General features: G+C 43.4%; 1 protein-coding gene across 3 annotated transcripts in view; it reads left to right on the top strand.

Moving 5' to 3' along the window:
* The first annotated feature begins 1,078 nt into the window (after positions 1–1,078).
* Positions 1,079–17,910, top strand: part of LOC138299778 (cytosolic phospholipase A2 gamma-like) — a 1,040,695-nt gene continuing 1,023,863 nt past the window's right edge. For all 3 annotated transcript variants that reach the window (XM_069238328.1, XM_069238327.1, XM_069238330.1), the window contains exon 1: positions 1,079–1,180. The gene's annotated coding sequence lies outside the window, so the exon portion shown is untranslated. The remainder of the gene's footprint in view (positions 1,181–17,910) is intronic.

The raw sequence follows: 17,910 nt of genomic DNA, 5'->3' as shown, positions 1-17,910 counted from the left end.
AGAACACACATATTTAAATGATCATGCAATCTGAATTTGTACATTATTAGGAAAAGATGCAAACAGACTCACACACACCAAGCAAAATATCAACCAAGCAGGTTCCATAAAGGAATTGCCCTATTTTAAATAAAGCATCAAAAGTTGCAAGGGAAAAAACCAAGAGGAAAGTGTCAGAATCAGATGAACTAAGTTTAAGGTTCTAAGGGAAAATATGAATGCTCAAGCATAAAGCTCAACACTTTGGACAAAGGAAGTCAGCAGAGTTGTTAAGAAGTCTTCTTTCAGCAAAGCCAGGGCAGCGTCTACTTTACTTTTTTAAAGATTACACAATTAATACTTGAAAGCATATTATATAAGACTTCTCTGTACCATTTTCCCCCAAATGAACCAACCCAAAGACTGTGTTTTCTGGGACTTGGTAGACTCCCTAATTTCCCACCTCTCAACAAAGGAGCAATCAACTGGTCGACCTTCAATATAACATCAGTCTGATCTGCCTGGTACAGTGGGATCTCTTCAGGCAGATCTCCGCCGTCTCAGTCTCTATATCCGAGGCCAACTTCTAATTAAGGTTCAGTTTCCTACAGGTCTAATACATTAAACAATTAGCCTATTCTAATTTTACGTTAGCACAGCTGCAGAAAAGAGGAACAAAACACTGCCAAGACATTTAATACAATTAAATTCATGTTACTCCTGCCTGGTCACACTTTAAGCTACCTTAGCATCAAAAAATGGTTTATCAAAATGGTGCAATTAACATGAGAAAATGGTTTACAATTACATTTCAAATAAATGTGTGACTGTCACTAAAATGTATGCAGCCACTTATTGTTAACTTAATTAATACAGTACACACATATCAGTTTATTTATCGAATAATATGTGACTGTGACTCATTAATGCTTAGAGCACTAAAAATATGCTGGACCACATGTTTACCTCAATGTGAAATATCTTGCAGCAACATTTCTTTTTACTTTAACGCTTTAGCTGAGGGCTGCCACGCCCAGAGTTTCAAAGAAGAAAAAGAGGAATAGAGAGCGGGAAGCCTTCATCAGTTTTGAGTGCAGGAAGGATGGACAAAGACGTAACTAGACTTTGACTCAGCAATTCCTGGCTCTGAAGATATTGGAGAAGCGGAAAATTTGGAGGGTAGCGTGCACTAACACTACAGGTAAAACAACCCTTAATTAATCATACCATTTTACATAGGACAGGATGCTCAAAATGTAAATGTGCATGGTCCTAAATCTGTTGTGTGAAACAACACAACCTATGCAGAACAAGCATTGGCAAAGCTAGTAGGTCTGGAATGGGCTCCCAGCCTTTTGTCTTATTTTGCTCTCCCCTGGTTTTTGCAAAACTTTATTGTGGGGTAAACTGCTGGGCTATCAATAGTCTTAAAAAACATTGTCCAAAGGCAGAAATGATTTTGTTTTAAAAAAAGCACACATTACAAAAATAGTCCCTTGTGAAAATACTTTGTGTGTGGATGTGCTCTAGGTGAAAGGGCAGCATGCCATAGCTCACAGTAGAGTTAGCCGATATCTGAAGTGGTACATAGACAGATATGTAGACAGACTGATATTTAGCTAGCTGTGTTGGTAGACAGATAGATAGACAGCCAGGTAGATAAACAGATAGGTAGATAGACAGACATGGCGGCATATAGCTAGACAGACAGATAGGTTTGCAAAGATAGATTTACATTTTATAATTCATAGAGTTAATGCACACACTTCTTCTCTGTGTTTGTGTATGATCAACATTCATATTTCTTTAAAATGTCCACTGATATTTGTCGTGTGGTCGTCTTTAGGTTATACATTGACGCGCGAAACAGATTGCTTGCACATTGTCAAGGTTATGATGTATGTTTGGAGACCTCATATAACAAACCCCTTTGCATTATCACATTTACTTAAAAGCTGCTGCACTCAATTTCAACTTTAAGCAGTTCTTCTATGTTTAGAATCATTACATTTCAGAAATAAAAAAGGTGTACACCTTTTTTGTATCAATGTTGTCCATGTATATTGTTGGTAATGGTGCATTTCACAGTAATACTTAATATGAAAGATATGCCTTTCCCATGGAGGGTTTTAGAAGCACTTAATTAGCGACTCCGATGATAGTTTATATGCTCCAGCGTTCTCGCCTGGTTGTCTTTACCAATAGGGGGTTCGATCTTGCATGTCACCAAATTTAAAGTAAAGGCTTTGCAGAGATGTACGCTTTTTAGTTAGAGGACTGAAATAAATAGTATGTAAATGAGTATTTGCTGGTCATTTTCACGGAAATGTTGATGAAAACCCAAAATCTCTGCCCGAGTCTCATTTATGTGTTTCTGTAGACAGTTGTCTAGCTTCCAGGATGTTACCTCGCTTACACCGAAGGAACCTGATAAAAAATAATTTAAATAGAACATAATCCTCATATTAGCGCATTAAAGAGGAATACAAAAAATGCCTTTGCACTGTCAGCAGCCAGAGTGTAGATGCAGGCGTGAATGTAAGTTTACCACAAAATGTACTTTATTTATTCCTGCCAGAAATCCAGGGAGGGATTTATGACAAACATAATCCTTCTTTTGAGAGAGCATCCCTCCACTGTAAGTGCCTAGAAATCTCCTCTCAGTAATCCAACTCAAAAGGTGGCAAGTGGCAAGGCGTGGGTTGCCTTAACAGTTTGGCAATGGCCAATACCACGTATGTTTGTGGACATTCTCAAACACCTGTTCATCCCACTTTCCTCTGGAAATGGTCAGAGATTTAGAGGAACAAACTGTAGGAGTAATTCAAGAAACGGGCATAGGGGGCTCCGAGGCGTGGTTTGCCTTGGAATAGTGGTAACACCCGCAAACATGTAAGCTTGTGGCATTCCCAAACTTCTGTCCATCCCAACTTCCATCCAGCAAATGGTCACAGAATTACTCTGAAAAGCTAGGAGTAACTCAAGAGGAGAGAAAGGGGAATTAAAAGGCATGGTCTGAGTTGAAAGCTTGGGAACACCATTAAAACTGTGGTTTAGGCAAGTAGTTCTTAACAATTCAACTTCCATGGACCCTTTAGGAAAGTCATCCTTTTTGCCCTGGTCACCCGCAAACCTTTTGGACAGATACTGATGGTTACTGACTTTTGGCTGTGCCCTTGGTACTGCTTACCAGTCCCAGAGCCAGTGCTTTCTGTAAAATGGATGTACAAATTTGGCTAATTATAATTGGCAGGATCAACCTAGCTATAAGCCCCTAGTATATGGTACGGCATGTACGTTTAGGGACACCAACATAGGTTAGGTGCACTGCTGAGGTGCCCATGTCATTTTAAAGGCAAGCGTGCCTTGCTGGCTGCTTTTAAACTAAAGGTATTTGCAAATTCAACTTTGGAATTAAAAGTACTTTATAAGTCATAAAAACCTTATTTTTACATATCGGTCACCCCTAAGGTGTGCCCTAAGTGCCCCTAGGGCTGGGTGCTATGTAAAATAGCCAAATCCTATTTTTTCCATCACTGTAGTGAATGGGCTGCATATGCTAAAATGGGAGACTTTATTTTAATTATTATAGTCCCAATAGTAGTCAGATATTTCAAGTTTGGTATCAGCTGCCATTTCTGAATTTAATATAACTAGTACAGGTAAAGAGTTTTAGAACTCTACCTGAAAGATGCCAACTTCAGCTCTGTAGTGTCCTTCTCTGATTCCCCAGCCTATGCCAGGCTGCCTTGACGAGGTGTGAAGTGGCCTGGGCTGAAGACAAAAACTGTGCATGGGGGAGGAAATCTGCCTCAGCAGTTGGTGGAACATGATGGAGAGAGCGCAGCCAAACTGGTCTTCAAAGGAGGGAAGGACATTTGGAGCAGCTCATGGCCTCACCCATTCCCTGCAAACCCACACAACCTGGTGCCCTCTTGATTAGATTAGGAGAGGGCTGGAAAGGGGTGTGTTAAGGATTTTTAGCCATTCCAGTGGGTGGGCTCAGCCATACCTAACCTCTAAAATTCAGTTTCAACCATTTAGGATTTTTAAAGAATGTTGCTCCCTGGGATTGATTTTTGCCACTTTTCCCAGGAAGTGGTCATCTAATAGGGAGGTGCCCTGCTTGCCCCCCTCACTTTTCACCCCAGGAGCAGGGATACATTTGGCAGAGTTGCACCCAGAGCTTAGATCCCTACAAGGAACAACATCAGAAGAAAGCACGGCCCTGCTGGACCCCTCAGAGTGCATCTGGACCCTGAACTATGAGAGACTGCACCAGATGCGCACTTGGGCTTCAACACAAAAATGACTTTGCCTGGCTTCACCTGGTTCAAGAAAGGACTCCCTGCTAGCTACTGCTGAAATATAGCTAACCAAAATCCTTTGCATCAAACCCTATAGGAACTGTCCAGTGGTCATTTTGGAGTTTGAGCCAGGTACATTCTGGGAATTGGATTCTAACAACTCAGAGCTTCTGGAACCTTGGGGTGAGCTGTGGACTCTTAGAGGTCCTTCAAAGAGCTTCTGGAAGAAGATCCAGAAGTTTAGAGAAGGTTGGAGATCTTTTGGTAAAAAGCTCCACAAAGGGACCAACCCACTTGGTGAGTCAAGCTGGCTTATCTTAAACATGACCTGCTGAAATTTTTTGGACCCCCAGACTTCCAGGATTTAACTCGGGGCTCCTGGAAAGTTAATACGATGACCTTGCATTCAAATCAGCTTGCTGTGGAGTGTCGACCCCCGTTGGAAGGAAAAATCTCAAAAAAATGGACAAAGTCCTAACACGTATTTACGTAGAAGTCTTCACCGAGGTCTCCTGCGACACATATCCGAAGTGGGCTCCAGGGAGGTTGGATCGGATTTGTGACTCCGCCGCTGAAGGAAATCTTCAAGAAAACAACTAAGGAGGTCATTATGACCCTGGTGATCCTGCCCTGCCATGCGGTGCAGGACCACCAAATTATGATAAGGGAAGTGAACTGGCTGCCTTGCAGCCAGTGAACCACTTGTACCATCAGGGGGGTAGGACTGCCTGGCCGAAGGTTGACCACCTCTGGCCCGGCAGTCCACCTAACACTGCCCCCAGTATTTTGAGTATCCTTACTGCCAGGGATTCTGTGGCAGCAGCCCAGTTACAAAATCCTTGGCAGTAAGGATACTGGGGACAGGAATACCACTACAGGGCTCCCCAACACTTCTCCCTGTAGGAGCCCCCCCACCCACCCCAACCCCATCAGGAGCCCCATACCCCCCAAGCAGTGACACCCCCTCTCCGATCCCCATACTGATCCCCGCTCCCCATACTGACCTCCCTCCCGATCCCCGTACTGACCCCCCGATCCCCTTACTGACCCCCGATTCACACACACACCACACATACAGACGAATACGCACACATCCACACATGCATACGCACACACACACATCCACACTCACTCATTCACACACGCATGCACGCATGGCCACAACACTCCCCCCACCCCCCACATACACACATTCACACAAGCTCACAGACACTTTTACACACATGCACACAAACACACACAGCACTCCTGGCCCCACTCCATTTCTCACACATACACCACCATTCACGCAGACAACACTCAACACCCCCCAGTCAGTCGATCAACTTACCTGGTGGTCGTCCGGGAGGGAACAAGGTCCATGGCGCCTGCTCCAGTGGCACCGCCCCATCACCACAACATTGTCACGCCGATTACAAAGTTGAAGTATGGCGGGCAGTGTTGTGATGACGTGGCGGTGCCAGCAGAGCAACCTCCACTAGACCGCCAGTATGGCTGCAGGTGGCTCTCCACCCAATTTATGGCGGAGAGCTGCCAAGAGTCATAATGTGGCAGTCGAAAGACTGCCATCACTGGCGGTCTACTGGCAGACGTGATTTTGGCAGTCAACTGTTTTGACTGCTGAAGTCATAATGAGGGCCTAAATCTGAAGGTAAACTTTTGACCGAGGCCTCCCGCTTCCTGTAGCTGAGCAGGGCTCCATCGCAGTGTACCTTAAACTTTGTCTTTGCCCCGATCGAGGTGCGACCAGACATCCCGATTGGCACCTTTCAGTTTCTATGTGCCAAAAAACATTAATTCTTTAAAAAATTAATGTCTCTGCTTCCTCTTATCCAATTTTATTCATTTTGGTGTCAAATTAAAGATGAAAATATTTCCTATTTTCAAAAATTGGTTTTGGATTTTTAAACAGTTTTCTGTGTTTTATTTCATGCTGTTTTGTGATACTTGAATGCTTTACCCACTTTGGGGGTCACTAAGAGTTTGGCAGATGGAAAAGGCTGTCCTCCAAACTCGTGGGATCAGGCTACTTCCAGTGCAGTTCCTTTCCTAAAGGCCCCACAATGAGTTTCCCTCTGGGTCAGGTGGCAGAAAAGGAGTTTACGCCCACTGGACCAGCGAGAAACAGCTGACAGCATTGACACCAACTCATAATTGAGCTGGTGGCAATGTTGTGGTGCGCAGGGTGCACCAGCACCCATTGTGCTGTTCCCTGTCTGCAAAGCAGACAGCGACAAGCACAACAGAGCTGGCAATGGGAGCCCCTGCATGCCCCCGGGCAACCGGCATGTAAACGCTGGCGGAGAGGGAGGTCACTTGCAGCACAGCCCTGGCGGATTGACAGCGGGTCATCGGGTGGCTGAAAAGTGGCAATGCTGTCGGTCTGAGCGTGGCACAACCACCAAGGTCGTAAGGTGGCTGCTGGACCACCACATTGCCAGCAGTCCAACTAGCACCGTCACCTTGGCAGTCTGACGACAACCAGGGTCTTAACGACCGGCTTTGTCTCCTAAGTTAAGGCTTGTTTGTCATTGCCAAACTACCAAGAGTTAAGCTGAGGTTAATATATTGAGACCTAACTGAACCTAGTTGGGGTTAGTGGTCATTGCTAAGTCTAAGTACTTACCTGCCCTTCCCAGTAACCCACTTTCTAACAGACCCCTACTGAATCACTACTGGAAGACAGTGACCCCCGTCGAACCAAGTTCCATAATTTGACCCTCATCAAATGCACACATCATGCATACACAGTATACACAAATTAGGAAAAAGTTTATTTAATTCACAACAAAAGCAAATGCAAATATTGACATTTTGATTTTAATCAGAAGGTTGAAGTATTTTAAAATTTGGTTTTATTTCTAAAAGACAAAGAGATATGTAGTATCCAGCATATCATTTTGTCTTTTTACTTCCAAATGCATGCTTTCCTTTTGTCGGAGTTTATCAGTGCTTCAACTGGGGCCAGGAATGGCCCACACTAGTTTTACCTTTACTGTATTTTTGCTTTTTTCCTCAAATCAAGATGAGGACAGCATCTCAACTTTTAGCCTTGAATTTCAGATTTCTTTGCAAAGAGTAGTGTATTTTACGGTGTTAAATGGAGATATATATATATATATATATATATATATATATATATATATATATATATATCTATCGATCGATCTATATGATGAACTTTCACAACATTTTTAGAAATAAGTGTGTCCAAGAATCATGTTGTGCATGGGAAGTTTTGGCGTGACCCATCAGACTGGGACTGAGAAAAAGAGGGGAGTCAATAAAGGGTCTTCCCATAGGGGTTTTGAGCACAATTACAGCCCAACCACTGGATGCAATTACACCAAATTTGGCAGAAAGGTATCTCTTGGTCCTTTCAGTAGTTTTAGAGTAAATAAAGGAAAAATCAATTTGTAAATCTAGGGACACAGAGCCTCTGTGGATTCCAGAGATCTCATTGGCTGCCAACACTTCAACCAGGAATAGTTGCCAACCATTTTGGGACTCAGACTCAGCGTGTCCCCAAAAAAGCTAAAAAAGAAATGGGGCCAGGGTATGACTACCCTTTATCCCTAGCTCTGGTGCTGCCGTCCCCCATGGAACCTGCCTAGACATTTTCTTTTATTTTTCACCATAAATCACAGAGGAAACACGAATCTGGTGAAAAACAAAACAAGCTTGGACTCCCTTTCTTGTTTACAGTTCAGCCCTTGGGTGAGCCTGGTTCCGGGAGCGTGCAGGATTACAAATAAATAGGAGGGGTTTCATGGGGCCCACCTGCTAAGGCTCTTTTGAGCCCCAGAGGTCATCATTGTTCCAGGGCTTTTTTAACATATTGGTGGCGGGCAACGTAGATCCATCTCCATGGGCTCTTTTGAGCCCAATGGACCACCCCCTCCTGGGAGCTTGCTTGAATTATTTGGAGGGGGCCCGTGTGGACTCTCTGGTCCCCAGGGACTACCACCTCCATGGGGCCAGTGGGTCTACTCCCCTCCTGGAGCCATTAATGGCCCTGGTGGCTGCCACCTCCCAGGGTGGGCTCCCTGGTTGCCAAAGTACCCACACTTGGGAGTCAGCAGTTTGCTTTTGGTTGGTGGAAGCTTTGACAATTCCCGCCAAACAAGAGATGAAAGGATTGCTCCCACATGCAGGAAAGTGCATTCTTACAGCTCCCTGTGTGCAAGAGCAGTGCTGGTTCCCGCAGGAGGTGGGGAGCTGGCAGGGACCCCAGGGCATTCAGGCTTTCCCTGTGGTCCCTGATGCAGAGGAATATGAGCACATCTCCACCAAACAAAAGCACTTACTACATTTAAATAAAAGGAAGTGCCCTTGTTTCTTGGGGATTCATCTCTTTGTAATCTTATCATTTTCTCCACACCAGGATTCATGTTATCACAGATTTCTGTATGTAGTCTCTCGGGAACTATCAAATTGCCAAAATTACAGACACACAAGGTAGACATTACCTTGGTGTCCCTTACCTTGGTGTCCTTTATGGTGTCCTTTATGCAGCTATAGTGTGGAATATGCACTATACATTTACCCAACAAGGTAGCAGTTTGTCCGTTTATTAACTACTAAAAGTATGTAATATGAGCTAGAAGCCAAAATTGTTCAGGGAGGGGGGTCAATATAGGGGTTGTTCACAGGCCTGACCCTTCGTCCAATGGCCACAGCACACGGCTGAAGGCCGCGCAGTGTTGGGTGCTTACAGTGGGTTTGCTGCAGGGCTTCGCCGCTGGCCAAAGGCCGTGTGTGGCGCTGGTTGGGTTAACATATGGTAATTAAATATTACTTAGTGTTAAAAACAACAGAGCAATTCACAGAGAAATCAAAGGTTACAGGGACGTTATAGTTAGCAAATAGAAATTTTTAAAAACTTAGAAATTTACTGAAAAAACCCAAAGGTTAGATGGCCGTTATAGTTAGGTTCTGAATTTACAAGCACAAAACCATCGAAATTCAGCTGTTATAGTTAGAGGTATTTCAAGTAAGTAGAACTTGCACCCGAAGGTAATTATTACTTGTGCCCTCCCCATGCAGTACTAATTAACCCCAGATATTACATCACTCATGACATATTCTATGACAGAATTGATAATATCACTGCTGTAACATTTGCAGTAAAATTATGAGAAAATTGTGCATGACGGGGGTGCAAGCTATAGTTACCTTAGGGCAGGGGATATAGTTACAAACACACACACACACACATGCACACAAGTATATATATTTGTGCAAATGTAAGTAAATCGCTGCACTTCAGCAATCAAGTTTTATCAGCTTTATTAGCTAATTAGAACTACACCAACGTCTTCTGACCTACTCGGTCTTGTTCACGGTGGTGAGTCCTTTCTCTATGTTCATTATATGCAGTCTGCCCGTGATAGTCTTAATGTGGCATTATGGGATTCATTGATTTGTCAAGAAAACCAATTCTAAAGTGCATTAAAAGAATGTACCCAGATAGCAAAATGAGCAAAATGAACATAAAATAACTCTCATGAGCAAATATTACCGTTTAACAAGTCTGTTTTTTGTTGTAATGTCATCTAACACTCATGTAATCTGTGTCCTGCAATTTCCTTCATAGGTCAATCTCACATTGCTTGCTATCATGATTTTTTTGCATAGTAAATGTTGAATAGTAGTTCACTGTTTACTAACAATCAGGTTCTTAAAGACCATACACTTTGCTTTTGCTCTGTCAGTCAAAGGCCTCAGTGGCCATTGTCAATACCAACCCCCTTGGTTTAGGCGAGCAAAGTAGTTGGGCATCATATGCATTATGATTCCTATGGCCAAATCAGGTATAGGTGCACAAAGAGTTCCTCATCATTATTAAGCCCCAAGGAATGTTTATTTCTGAGTCTAATGATGGAGCGTGATTCCATTTGTCTCAGTTTATTGACTCTGTCACCTCCTCTTTCATGTTGTGTTACCATGACAATTCCATAATATCTCAATGATTTTCAGTTGTTCAATTAATGTTTTGTTGCAGCATATTTCACATTGTTTGTTTGTACAGTACTGATGTGTTTCAAGATGCACTTTTTAATTGTGAAAGTGGAAATGGTCATCCCACATTCGCATTCAATTATGGAGACTATAAATGTAGAGTGACAAGTTATGCAATGTTTTATCAGTAAAGGTTGTTTTCTGTCTAATAGAATATTTTTCACTTTTTTAATGATTTTGCAAGCTTTGCAACTTTGACACTGTACAAATCCCTTTTGTGAATTGTCAAGCCGGTTTGTCTTAGAAGGTGTCCCTTAGGAAGGGACTTCTTACCATCAATTCCTGTAGAGAAGAGGATTTCTGGTAGATCACTGCTGGTTTATGATCCACACTGTTTCCTTTATCTGTGTCATTCTTAATTGGATGCTAATGTTTGTTAAACATTTTCACAATGTCTGAGCTCTCTTTGCTATAATCAGTTATTAGTCTCACTGCTTGTTCTTCCGGTTCCTTAGGGCAATTTGTAATTAATGTTTCCATCCACGTCTTCTGTTTCATTCCCTAAAAATTGTTCCATTTATACCTTCTACTGATTAATCATTTTGAGACTATATCACATTCTCTGGTTAGATCGTTGTCATTGTAACAAGTATTTCTTATTCTCAGTAACTCACCATACGGAATGCTTTTTATTAGTCGTTTAGGATGAAATCTGTCTCCCTATAATACACTGCTCATAGATGTGGGTTCTCCGTATACTGTACTGTAGTTTCAAACATGTTGTCTTGTACATATACTGTGACACCTTGAAAAACAATTTTCTTCTTATTGGTTGTGAGGGTAAATTTTAGGCCTATAACATTTTTTATCATATAAAAAAAATTATTGGTGTGTGATATGTCACAATAGACCAACAATATATCTAGATCAAGGAATAATCTTGTCAAGATATTGTTCATTTTGCTGTTCTCAGGCAATTTCCTTTTCCCACTAGCCCATTGTAAAGATGTCATAACTTGAAGAATGGACATTCCCATGCCAGTTTCATACTTCTATTGAAACAGTATATAGGTGAATGGAACTATATTGCCATTTAAGCGTAGTTCCATCATCATCAACAACTTTTGAGAATGTTGTAGTTCACCAACATCCCTTTGCTTTAAGAAATACCCACATGCTTGTAAACTCACTGTATGTTGACTTGGGGTGTGCAATGCCACTATGTCAACTGTTACAAGAAGATACTCATTGCTCCAAGTTGTATTAGCCAATATTCTCAAGAAATCACTAATATCTTTTATTGTAGAGCATCAGGCCTCATTACGATTTTGGCAGTCTTTCTACTGCTAAACCCGTGGTGGTGGTCAGAATGCCGTACTCCTGGAGGTCCAACTGCCATATTACAATCCTGCCAGTTGGGCTGCCAGATTACAATCCTGGTGGTCAGATTGGAATGAGACCACCATCCCCCTCAGGATCACGGATCTTAACAGGGTGGCGGCGGTGCCCATGGCAGCACCACCATGCTGATTATGACTTAATTTTCTGCCAGCCCTTCCATGGTGGTTTCTCTGCCATGGAAAGGATGGTAGAAAATCAGTGCTGTAGGCAACAGGAGGACCCAAGATCTACCCACAACCATGATGTGGGCAGTGCAGGGCTCCCCCTACCAGCTCCCTCAGAATCTGCACTGTGTGCTGTGCCAACACTGATCATTCCAAGGGTGCTGGTGTGCAACAGCATTGGGCGCAGCTTCTCTTAAGGGAGCCGAGGCCAATGCTGTCGCACTGTTCCTGCCGGGCTGACTGGCGGAAACTTCATAATACAGAGTTTCTGCTGGTCAGCCCGGTGCAAACATTGTAAAACAACAGAGTGTGTGACCGCAGCCTCACCCCCACGGCTTTCATGGTCTTTCGGTCTCACTGCTAAAGTCAAAATGTCATCCATAGTGTCTTCACTTTGAGGGATAAGTACTGATCCACATACATTGATATCTGTTGGTATAGTGAGTTGCAAGCAGACTATAGTTCTGACTAGAGAGCAGTCCGATGTCTTATGGATTTTTAGTACAAAAGAAATAGCTTGTTGTTACTTATATTCTTCATCACTGATTAGATCTACGCTTAGCCATGAGCATATGCACAGGAATATATTTAAATTTTTCATAGCTGTATTCAGCATCTAGATATTGATGTAGATATATATACATATATATATATATATATATATATATATATATACATATAGTAGAAGATGAAGGATCACAAGAAAACAACAGTCAGCCAGGACAATGATCTGGATCCCAAAGGTTGCAATGACTCACAAGAAAATGTAATATCCAAAGAACAAAAATATATTTCTACTACAACATTTCAGCTTCCACCTTCCTTAGGTAGTATAAGATGGTTTGCTCAGTGGCTGCACAGCTGAAACTGCTGAATTTTCAAAAAGCATCATGAGTGAAGATTTCAATTGTAATTTGGAGTCAATGCAGTCCTGAGAACTCTTCAGATATGTGGAAATCAAGTGGTATTGTCAGTGATGTTCAGTCCTTCTGGATGCAGTGATTTTATATGGTACATCTAGAAGCTTTCTGTGGTGTCCAGTAATTCTTCCTTTAAAACATGTTCCACAGGTACAATATTCAAATCTGATAGTAATAGGTCCACAAGGCTAAAATGATTGGCTACAGGCTGGTCAAGTTTCTTGTTAATTATTGCTGATGTGTGGTTCCTGAATCGTTTACGGAGGTAATTCACTGTTTGGCCTACATATTGTTTTTTACAGCTTTGGAGTTGCCGCTGATTCACAAAAATAATGCATTTTGAGCAACATTTAAGATGCTGTCTTATTCCATAGGTCCTTCTTGTATCAGAGCTAGTTACTGATGATGTTTGTAAAAGGTATTCACATGTAATGCACTTTTTAGAATCACAGCAATGAACTCCTACATTTGTTTCAGCTTGCTTAAGTTTAGCTCTCACAATAAGCAATCCTAAATTGGGAGCTCTGTGGTAAGCAATGACTGGCAGTTTTGGAAAAAGCTTTTGCAATTTTTCACAAGGGAAAGGTTGTTTGTGTTATATTTCGGTAGTTGGGAGCTCAAGGATGATAGTCAACCACAAATGGGATTCTGCCACTTTTGTTTCTTCTGTTGGTATTCCAAATAAGTGCTTCCCTGGGTAACTGCAAAGACTTGTCAATTTGCTGCAGATTGATATGCAGAGGATAGCCTCGCTTTTTAAATAATGTAACAAGCTCCTGTAGATGGTCCTTACAAGTGTCTTCATTGCAGCAGATGCATCTTATTCTGAGTGCTTGGATGTAGATGATGCTGAGTTTAGTGTGGCGTGGGTGACATGAAGTCCAGTTTAGATTCAAAGGAGCATCTGTAGGCTTGTGGTACAGATCAGTTATAATTGTTTGTTCATGAATGGTGCAGAACACATCCATAAAAGGGAGACGACTCTTCTGTTTAGTATTGCTGCCACTGAATTTGATGGTAGGATGGTTACTGTTGATAAAAGCTGTAAATTGTTCCAATGTTCTGCTTCCTGCATTCCATATTATAAATATGTCATCAATGTATTGTAGCCTCACCAGAGGTTTGAGGTTAGAACTCGCAAGTATATAGTCCTCCAGTTTGCCCATGAAGATATTTGCATAGGGAGGAGCCATCCAAGTACCTATGGATGTTCCTTGTATCTGCAGATAGTGTTTACTATTGAAGGTAAAATTGTTGGGTTTAAGGATAACTCTTGCAAAGTTGGTAAGCACATTTGTTGATGGTTTTTTCACAGTTCTTTTATTAAGACCTTCAGATAATGCCATAAGCCCATCATCATGTTGTATATTGGTGTAAATGATGGAACATCAAATGTAGCCAGAAGAGTGTTATCATCAAATGGGTTGGCTTGGTTTCAATAATCTGAAGAAAATGGCGGGTGTCCTTAACAAATGATGGAAGTTCTTGGACAATGGGCTGGAGGTGCAGGTCGACAAATAAAGATAGCTTCTCAGTGGCTGTATCATTGCCAGAGATAATGGGATGCATATAAAATCTCTCAGGTCTTGGTTTGGGATGAACAAGTATAGCTGCTGTTGTTTCATCAATGAGGTTTACACTCCTGTACTTTGCAACCATGTTCTTCATTTCTTTGTTCAAGTCTTCTGTGTGATCAGTTTCTAAAGGTGTGAAAGTGCTGGTATCCATCAGTTGTTTCATTCCCTTGTCAATATAATCACATACTTTCATGGCAACCACTATACCACCTTTGTCTGCTGGTTTTATAATGACATCTGTTCTCTATTGAAGATGGTGGAGAGCTTTTCTTTCCTCTCTGGTAATGTTATCAAAAATCCTTTTAGGTGTTGATTCTTTGATGAGTTTGTTAATGAATAAAATACATGTATCAAGAACAGAATTTCTACCACGTTAAGGAGTCCATGATATGGGATGGCGGAACTTCCTAAATGGATCTGGAAAATAGTTTGGCAGATCAACATTAGAATTATTGTTAAAGTATTCTGCAAGTCTTCATCTTCTCTCTAAGGTTTTTAGGTCTCTCTTCTGGTTGGCTGTATTATTTACTATTTAATGTATTTTTGCCCTCATTATGACATTGGCTGTAAATCGCACTTACTGCCATGCTGACTGCCACCAACATACCGCCCCCACAGCAGACATCCGCTTACCATATTATGACACACACATACCAATCTGTCACTATACAGCCACAGACACAACTCCGCCACACCAAAGGTCAGTGATAAACTGGCAGTATACAAACCCACACCATTACGCCAACAGAACACCCATTACATTACGATCCATGAATCACTGCGGGGGACATTCAACAACGGTAAACCATTGGTGGTACATACCACCACACTCAAAATACACACACTCAAACAACACACCACCACATTGGACAATTCAAACAACACACACCTGACACCCATACACACACCACACCCACTCACCCACACCACTATAAAATGCACACGGACATCACCCACAACCCTTTATGAATACAAACCATTGCCAACACAGAGAGACAGCAGGAGCACCCACATATCAAGAGCTACATACACCATCACCTATACACCACCCACAAACCTCAGAACACACACCCCAACACATCACTCTACACACCCTCACCCGCACTACTCACAGAACACCAATGGCACCACAACAACACCCCAGATTCTCTGAGGAGGAGCTGAGGGTCATGGTGGAGGAAATCATCCGGGTAGAGCCTCAGCTATTTGGATCACAGGTGCAGCAGATATCCATTGCTAGGAAGATGGAGCTATGGTGGAGAATCGTGGTCAGGGTCAATGCCGTGGGACAGTACCGCAGAACAAGGGATGACATCAGGAAGAGGTGGAACGACCTATGGGGGAAGGTACGTTCCATGGCAGCAAGACACCAACTAGCTGTACAGAGGACTGGTGGTGGACCCCCATCTCCTTCCCCACAACTAACAACATGGGAGGAAAAAGTCTTGGCAATCATGCATCCTGAGGGCCTGGCAGGAGTAGGAGGAGGACTGGACTCTGGTAAGTCAACTCTCAACTATTTCTATCACCTCCCACCTGCATGCCATCACATACCCCCACCCTCACTCCCATCACTCCACCACCTCCCACACACCGCACCATCACATCTCACCCATCCCAATTCCAAGCCCTGCATGCACCACCAATGCATGGACACCAATCACAAACCTGCATGGACACCTATCACTTAGCATGCACACCAAGGGAAACAGCTACCCCACCAAATAACAACTCACACAAGGCAAAGCTGGCAGGGCAATAACAAACATAGAGGGCAACCCACCCATACATGACAGTAGCTCTGCTCGCCGGGATCTGGATTACCAACCTGGCCCATCAGTGACCTCTGGACATTTGGGTACCCAAGCCCAGTCACACACCACCACAGAGCCTCCCCCCTCAGGAGACACCACCACAACACCCACCCAGAGGGCCCATACCTCTTTCCCCAGCACTCGTCAATCAGCAGTGTGTCCACCTCGATAGGGACCCCAGGGCACCCCACAAACCCAGGACAATCAGGGACCTAGGGTCAGTGGCAGTGGGAACACGGTTCAGGGGACAGAGGCACAGGACAACAGGGAAGCTGTGAGGACTGCTGTGCACCAGGGGGAGGACAGGCCCAGGGAACCTACTCTCCAGGAGGCACTCACCGTGATCCTGGGAGCATACCAACATTCCCAGGATACGCAGGGCCAGATCATGGACAAGTTGCAGGAGAACATGCGGCTGCAGGAAGGACAGTCCCTGGGGATCGGGGAGGATTAAAGTCCATTAACACCACTCTGGTCTCCATTGCAGGGGTGGTGGCAGACATGACCAACATTATGAGAGAGGCAGTGTCACACCAGTGGGCCGCTGCCACTAGCCATACTTCTAAACAGCCCTCCACCTCCGCTGCTGCTAGTGGACAGAAGGCCCCGCCACAGGACCAACTGGCCACCAGCACCCCTCCCCCTGCAGAAGGAGCACTACCCCGCAAACATTCCTGTAATCCAGGCAGAAGCCAGAGACTATTGCCAAGACCCCTGCCAAGAAATAAGACTCTCCTGATTGTCACCCTTCTGTCCCACTCAGTCACCCTGTCGACCTTGAACTGCCATTGCTTCCCTTTCTATGCCCCCTTGGACAATGCACCGGTGCTACAAATAGACTGGACTCTACCCCGGACATTCCTCCATCATCAGCCCAACCCATTGCACTTCCCACTTTTCTTCAGAGGACTGCAATAAACACAATTTGAAAAAATACAAGTATGGAGTATGCCAAATGATTTAAGTATGTATTTGTTTAAGGTTTAAACATTGCAATTTGACTGTACAGTGATGTATACATAGGAAAGACCTGTAGTAGGCTTCAGTGAACACGCCAGGAGCGATAGTGGGGAACGAATATCTGCAAATAGAGATGCAAAAGGGTACAGTGAGTGGCCATAGAAGTAGGAAGTCACAGCCTGCCAGTGACAATGTTAAACATTAAATTGTCAATGAAACGTAAAGCTAGACTGTCTCACCTGTGTGTCATTGGAAGTATTGACATATCACTGCAGTTCTGTTGTCCTCATACTCATCCTCTGCCTCCTCATCTTCAATGTCCACAGGGTCCACTACTGCCACACGGCCATCTCCAGCCTCCTCCTGCTGCAGAAAAGGCACAAGGCAAGGTTGTGTAACATACAGCATGCCACGATGATCAGACAGACCCTCTTAGGTGAGTAGCACAGGGATCCACCTGTTAGTTGGAGGCACCAAAACCTCACCTTCAGGAGGCCAAATGAATTTTCAATTATCCTTCTTGTTTGCCCATGTGCCTCATTGTAACGTTCCTCTGCACTTGTCTTGGCATTCCTCACAGGGGTCAGTAGCCATGAGAGGATGGGGTACCAGAGTCACCTGCAAATATCAAGGGACAACTGTTAGCCACACACTAACCTGGAGTTGGGCCATCATATTTGGGATGCTGCTATTCCTCAGGATAAAAGCATGATGGTCCGCCAAACACACCATTTGCACTTTCATCTAGTGAAAACTTTTTTGATTTCTGAAGACCTGTTCATTTCGCCAGGGGGGGGAATAGATGCTATATGTGTTCCATCAATAGC

The sequence above is a fragment of the Pleurodeles waltl genome, chromosome 6, assembly GCF_031143425.1.
Source record: "Pleurodeles waltl isolate 20211129_DDA chromosome 6, aPleWal1.hap1.20221129, whole genome shotgun sequence".
Taxonomy (NCBI): Eukaryota; Metazoa; Chordata; class Amphibia; order Caudata; family Salamandridae; genus Pleurodeles; species Pleurodeles waltl.
Note: the sequence above shows the minus strand (reverse complement) of the source record. Positions and strands in the feature narration are given on the sequence as shown.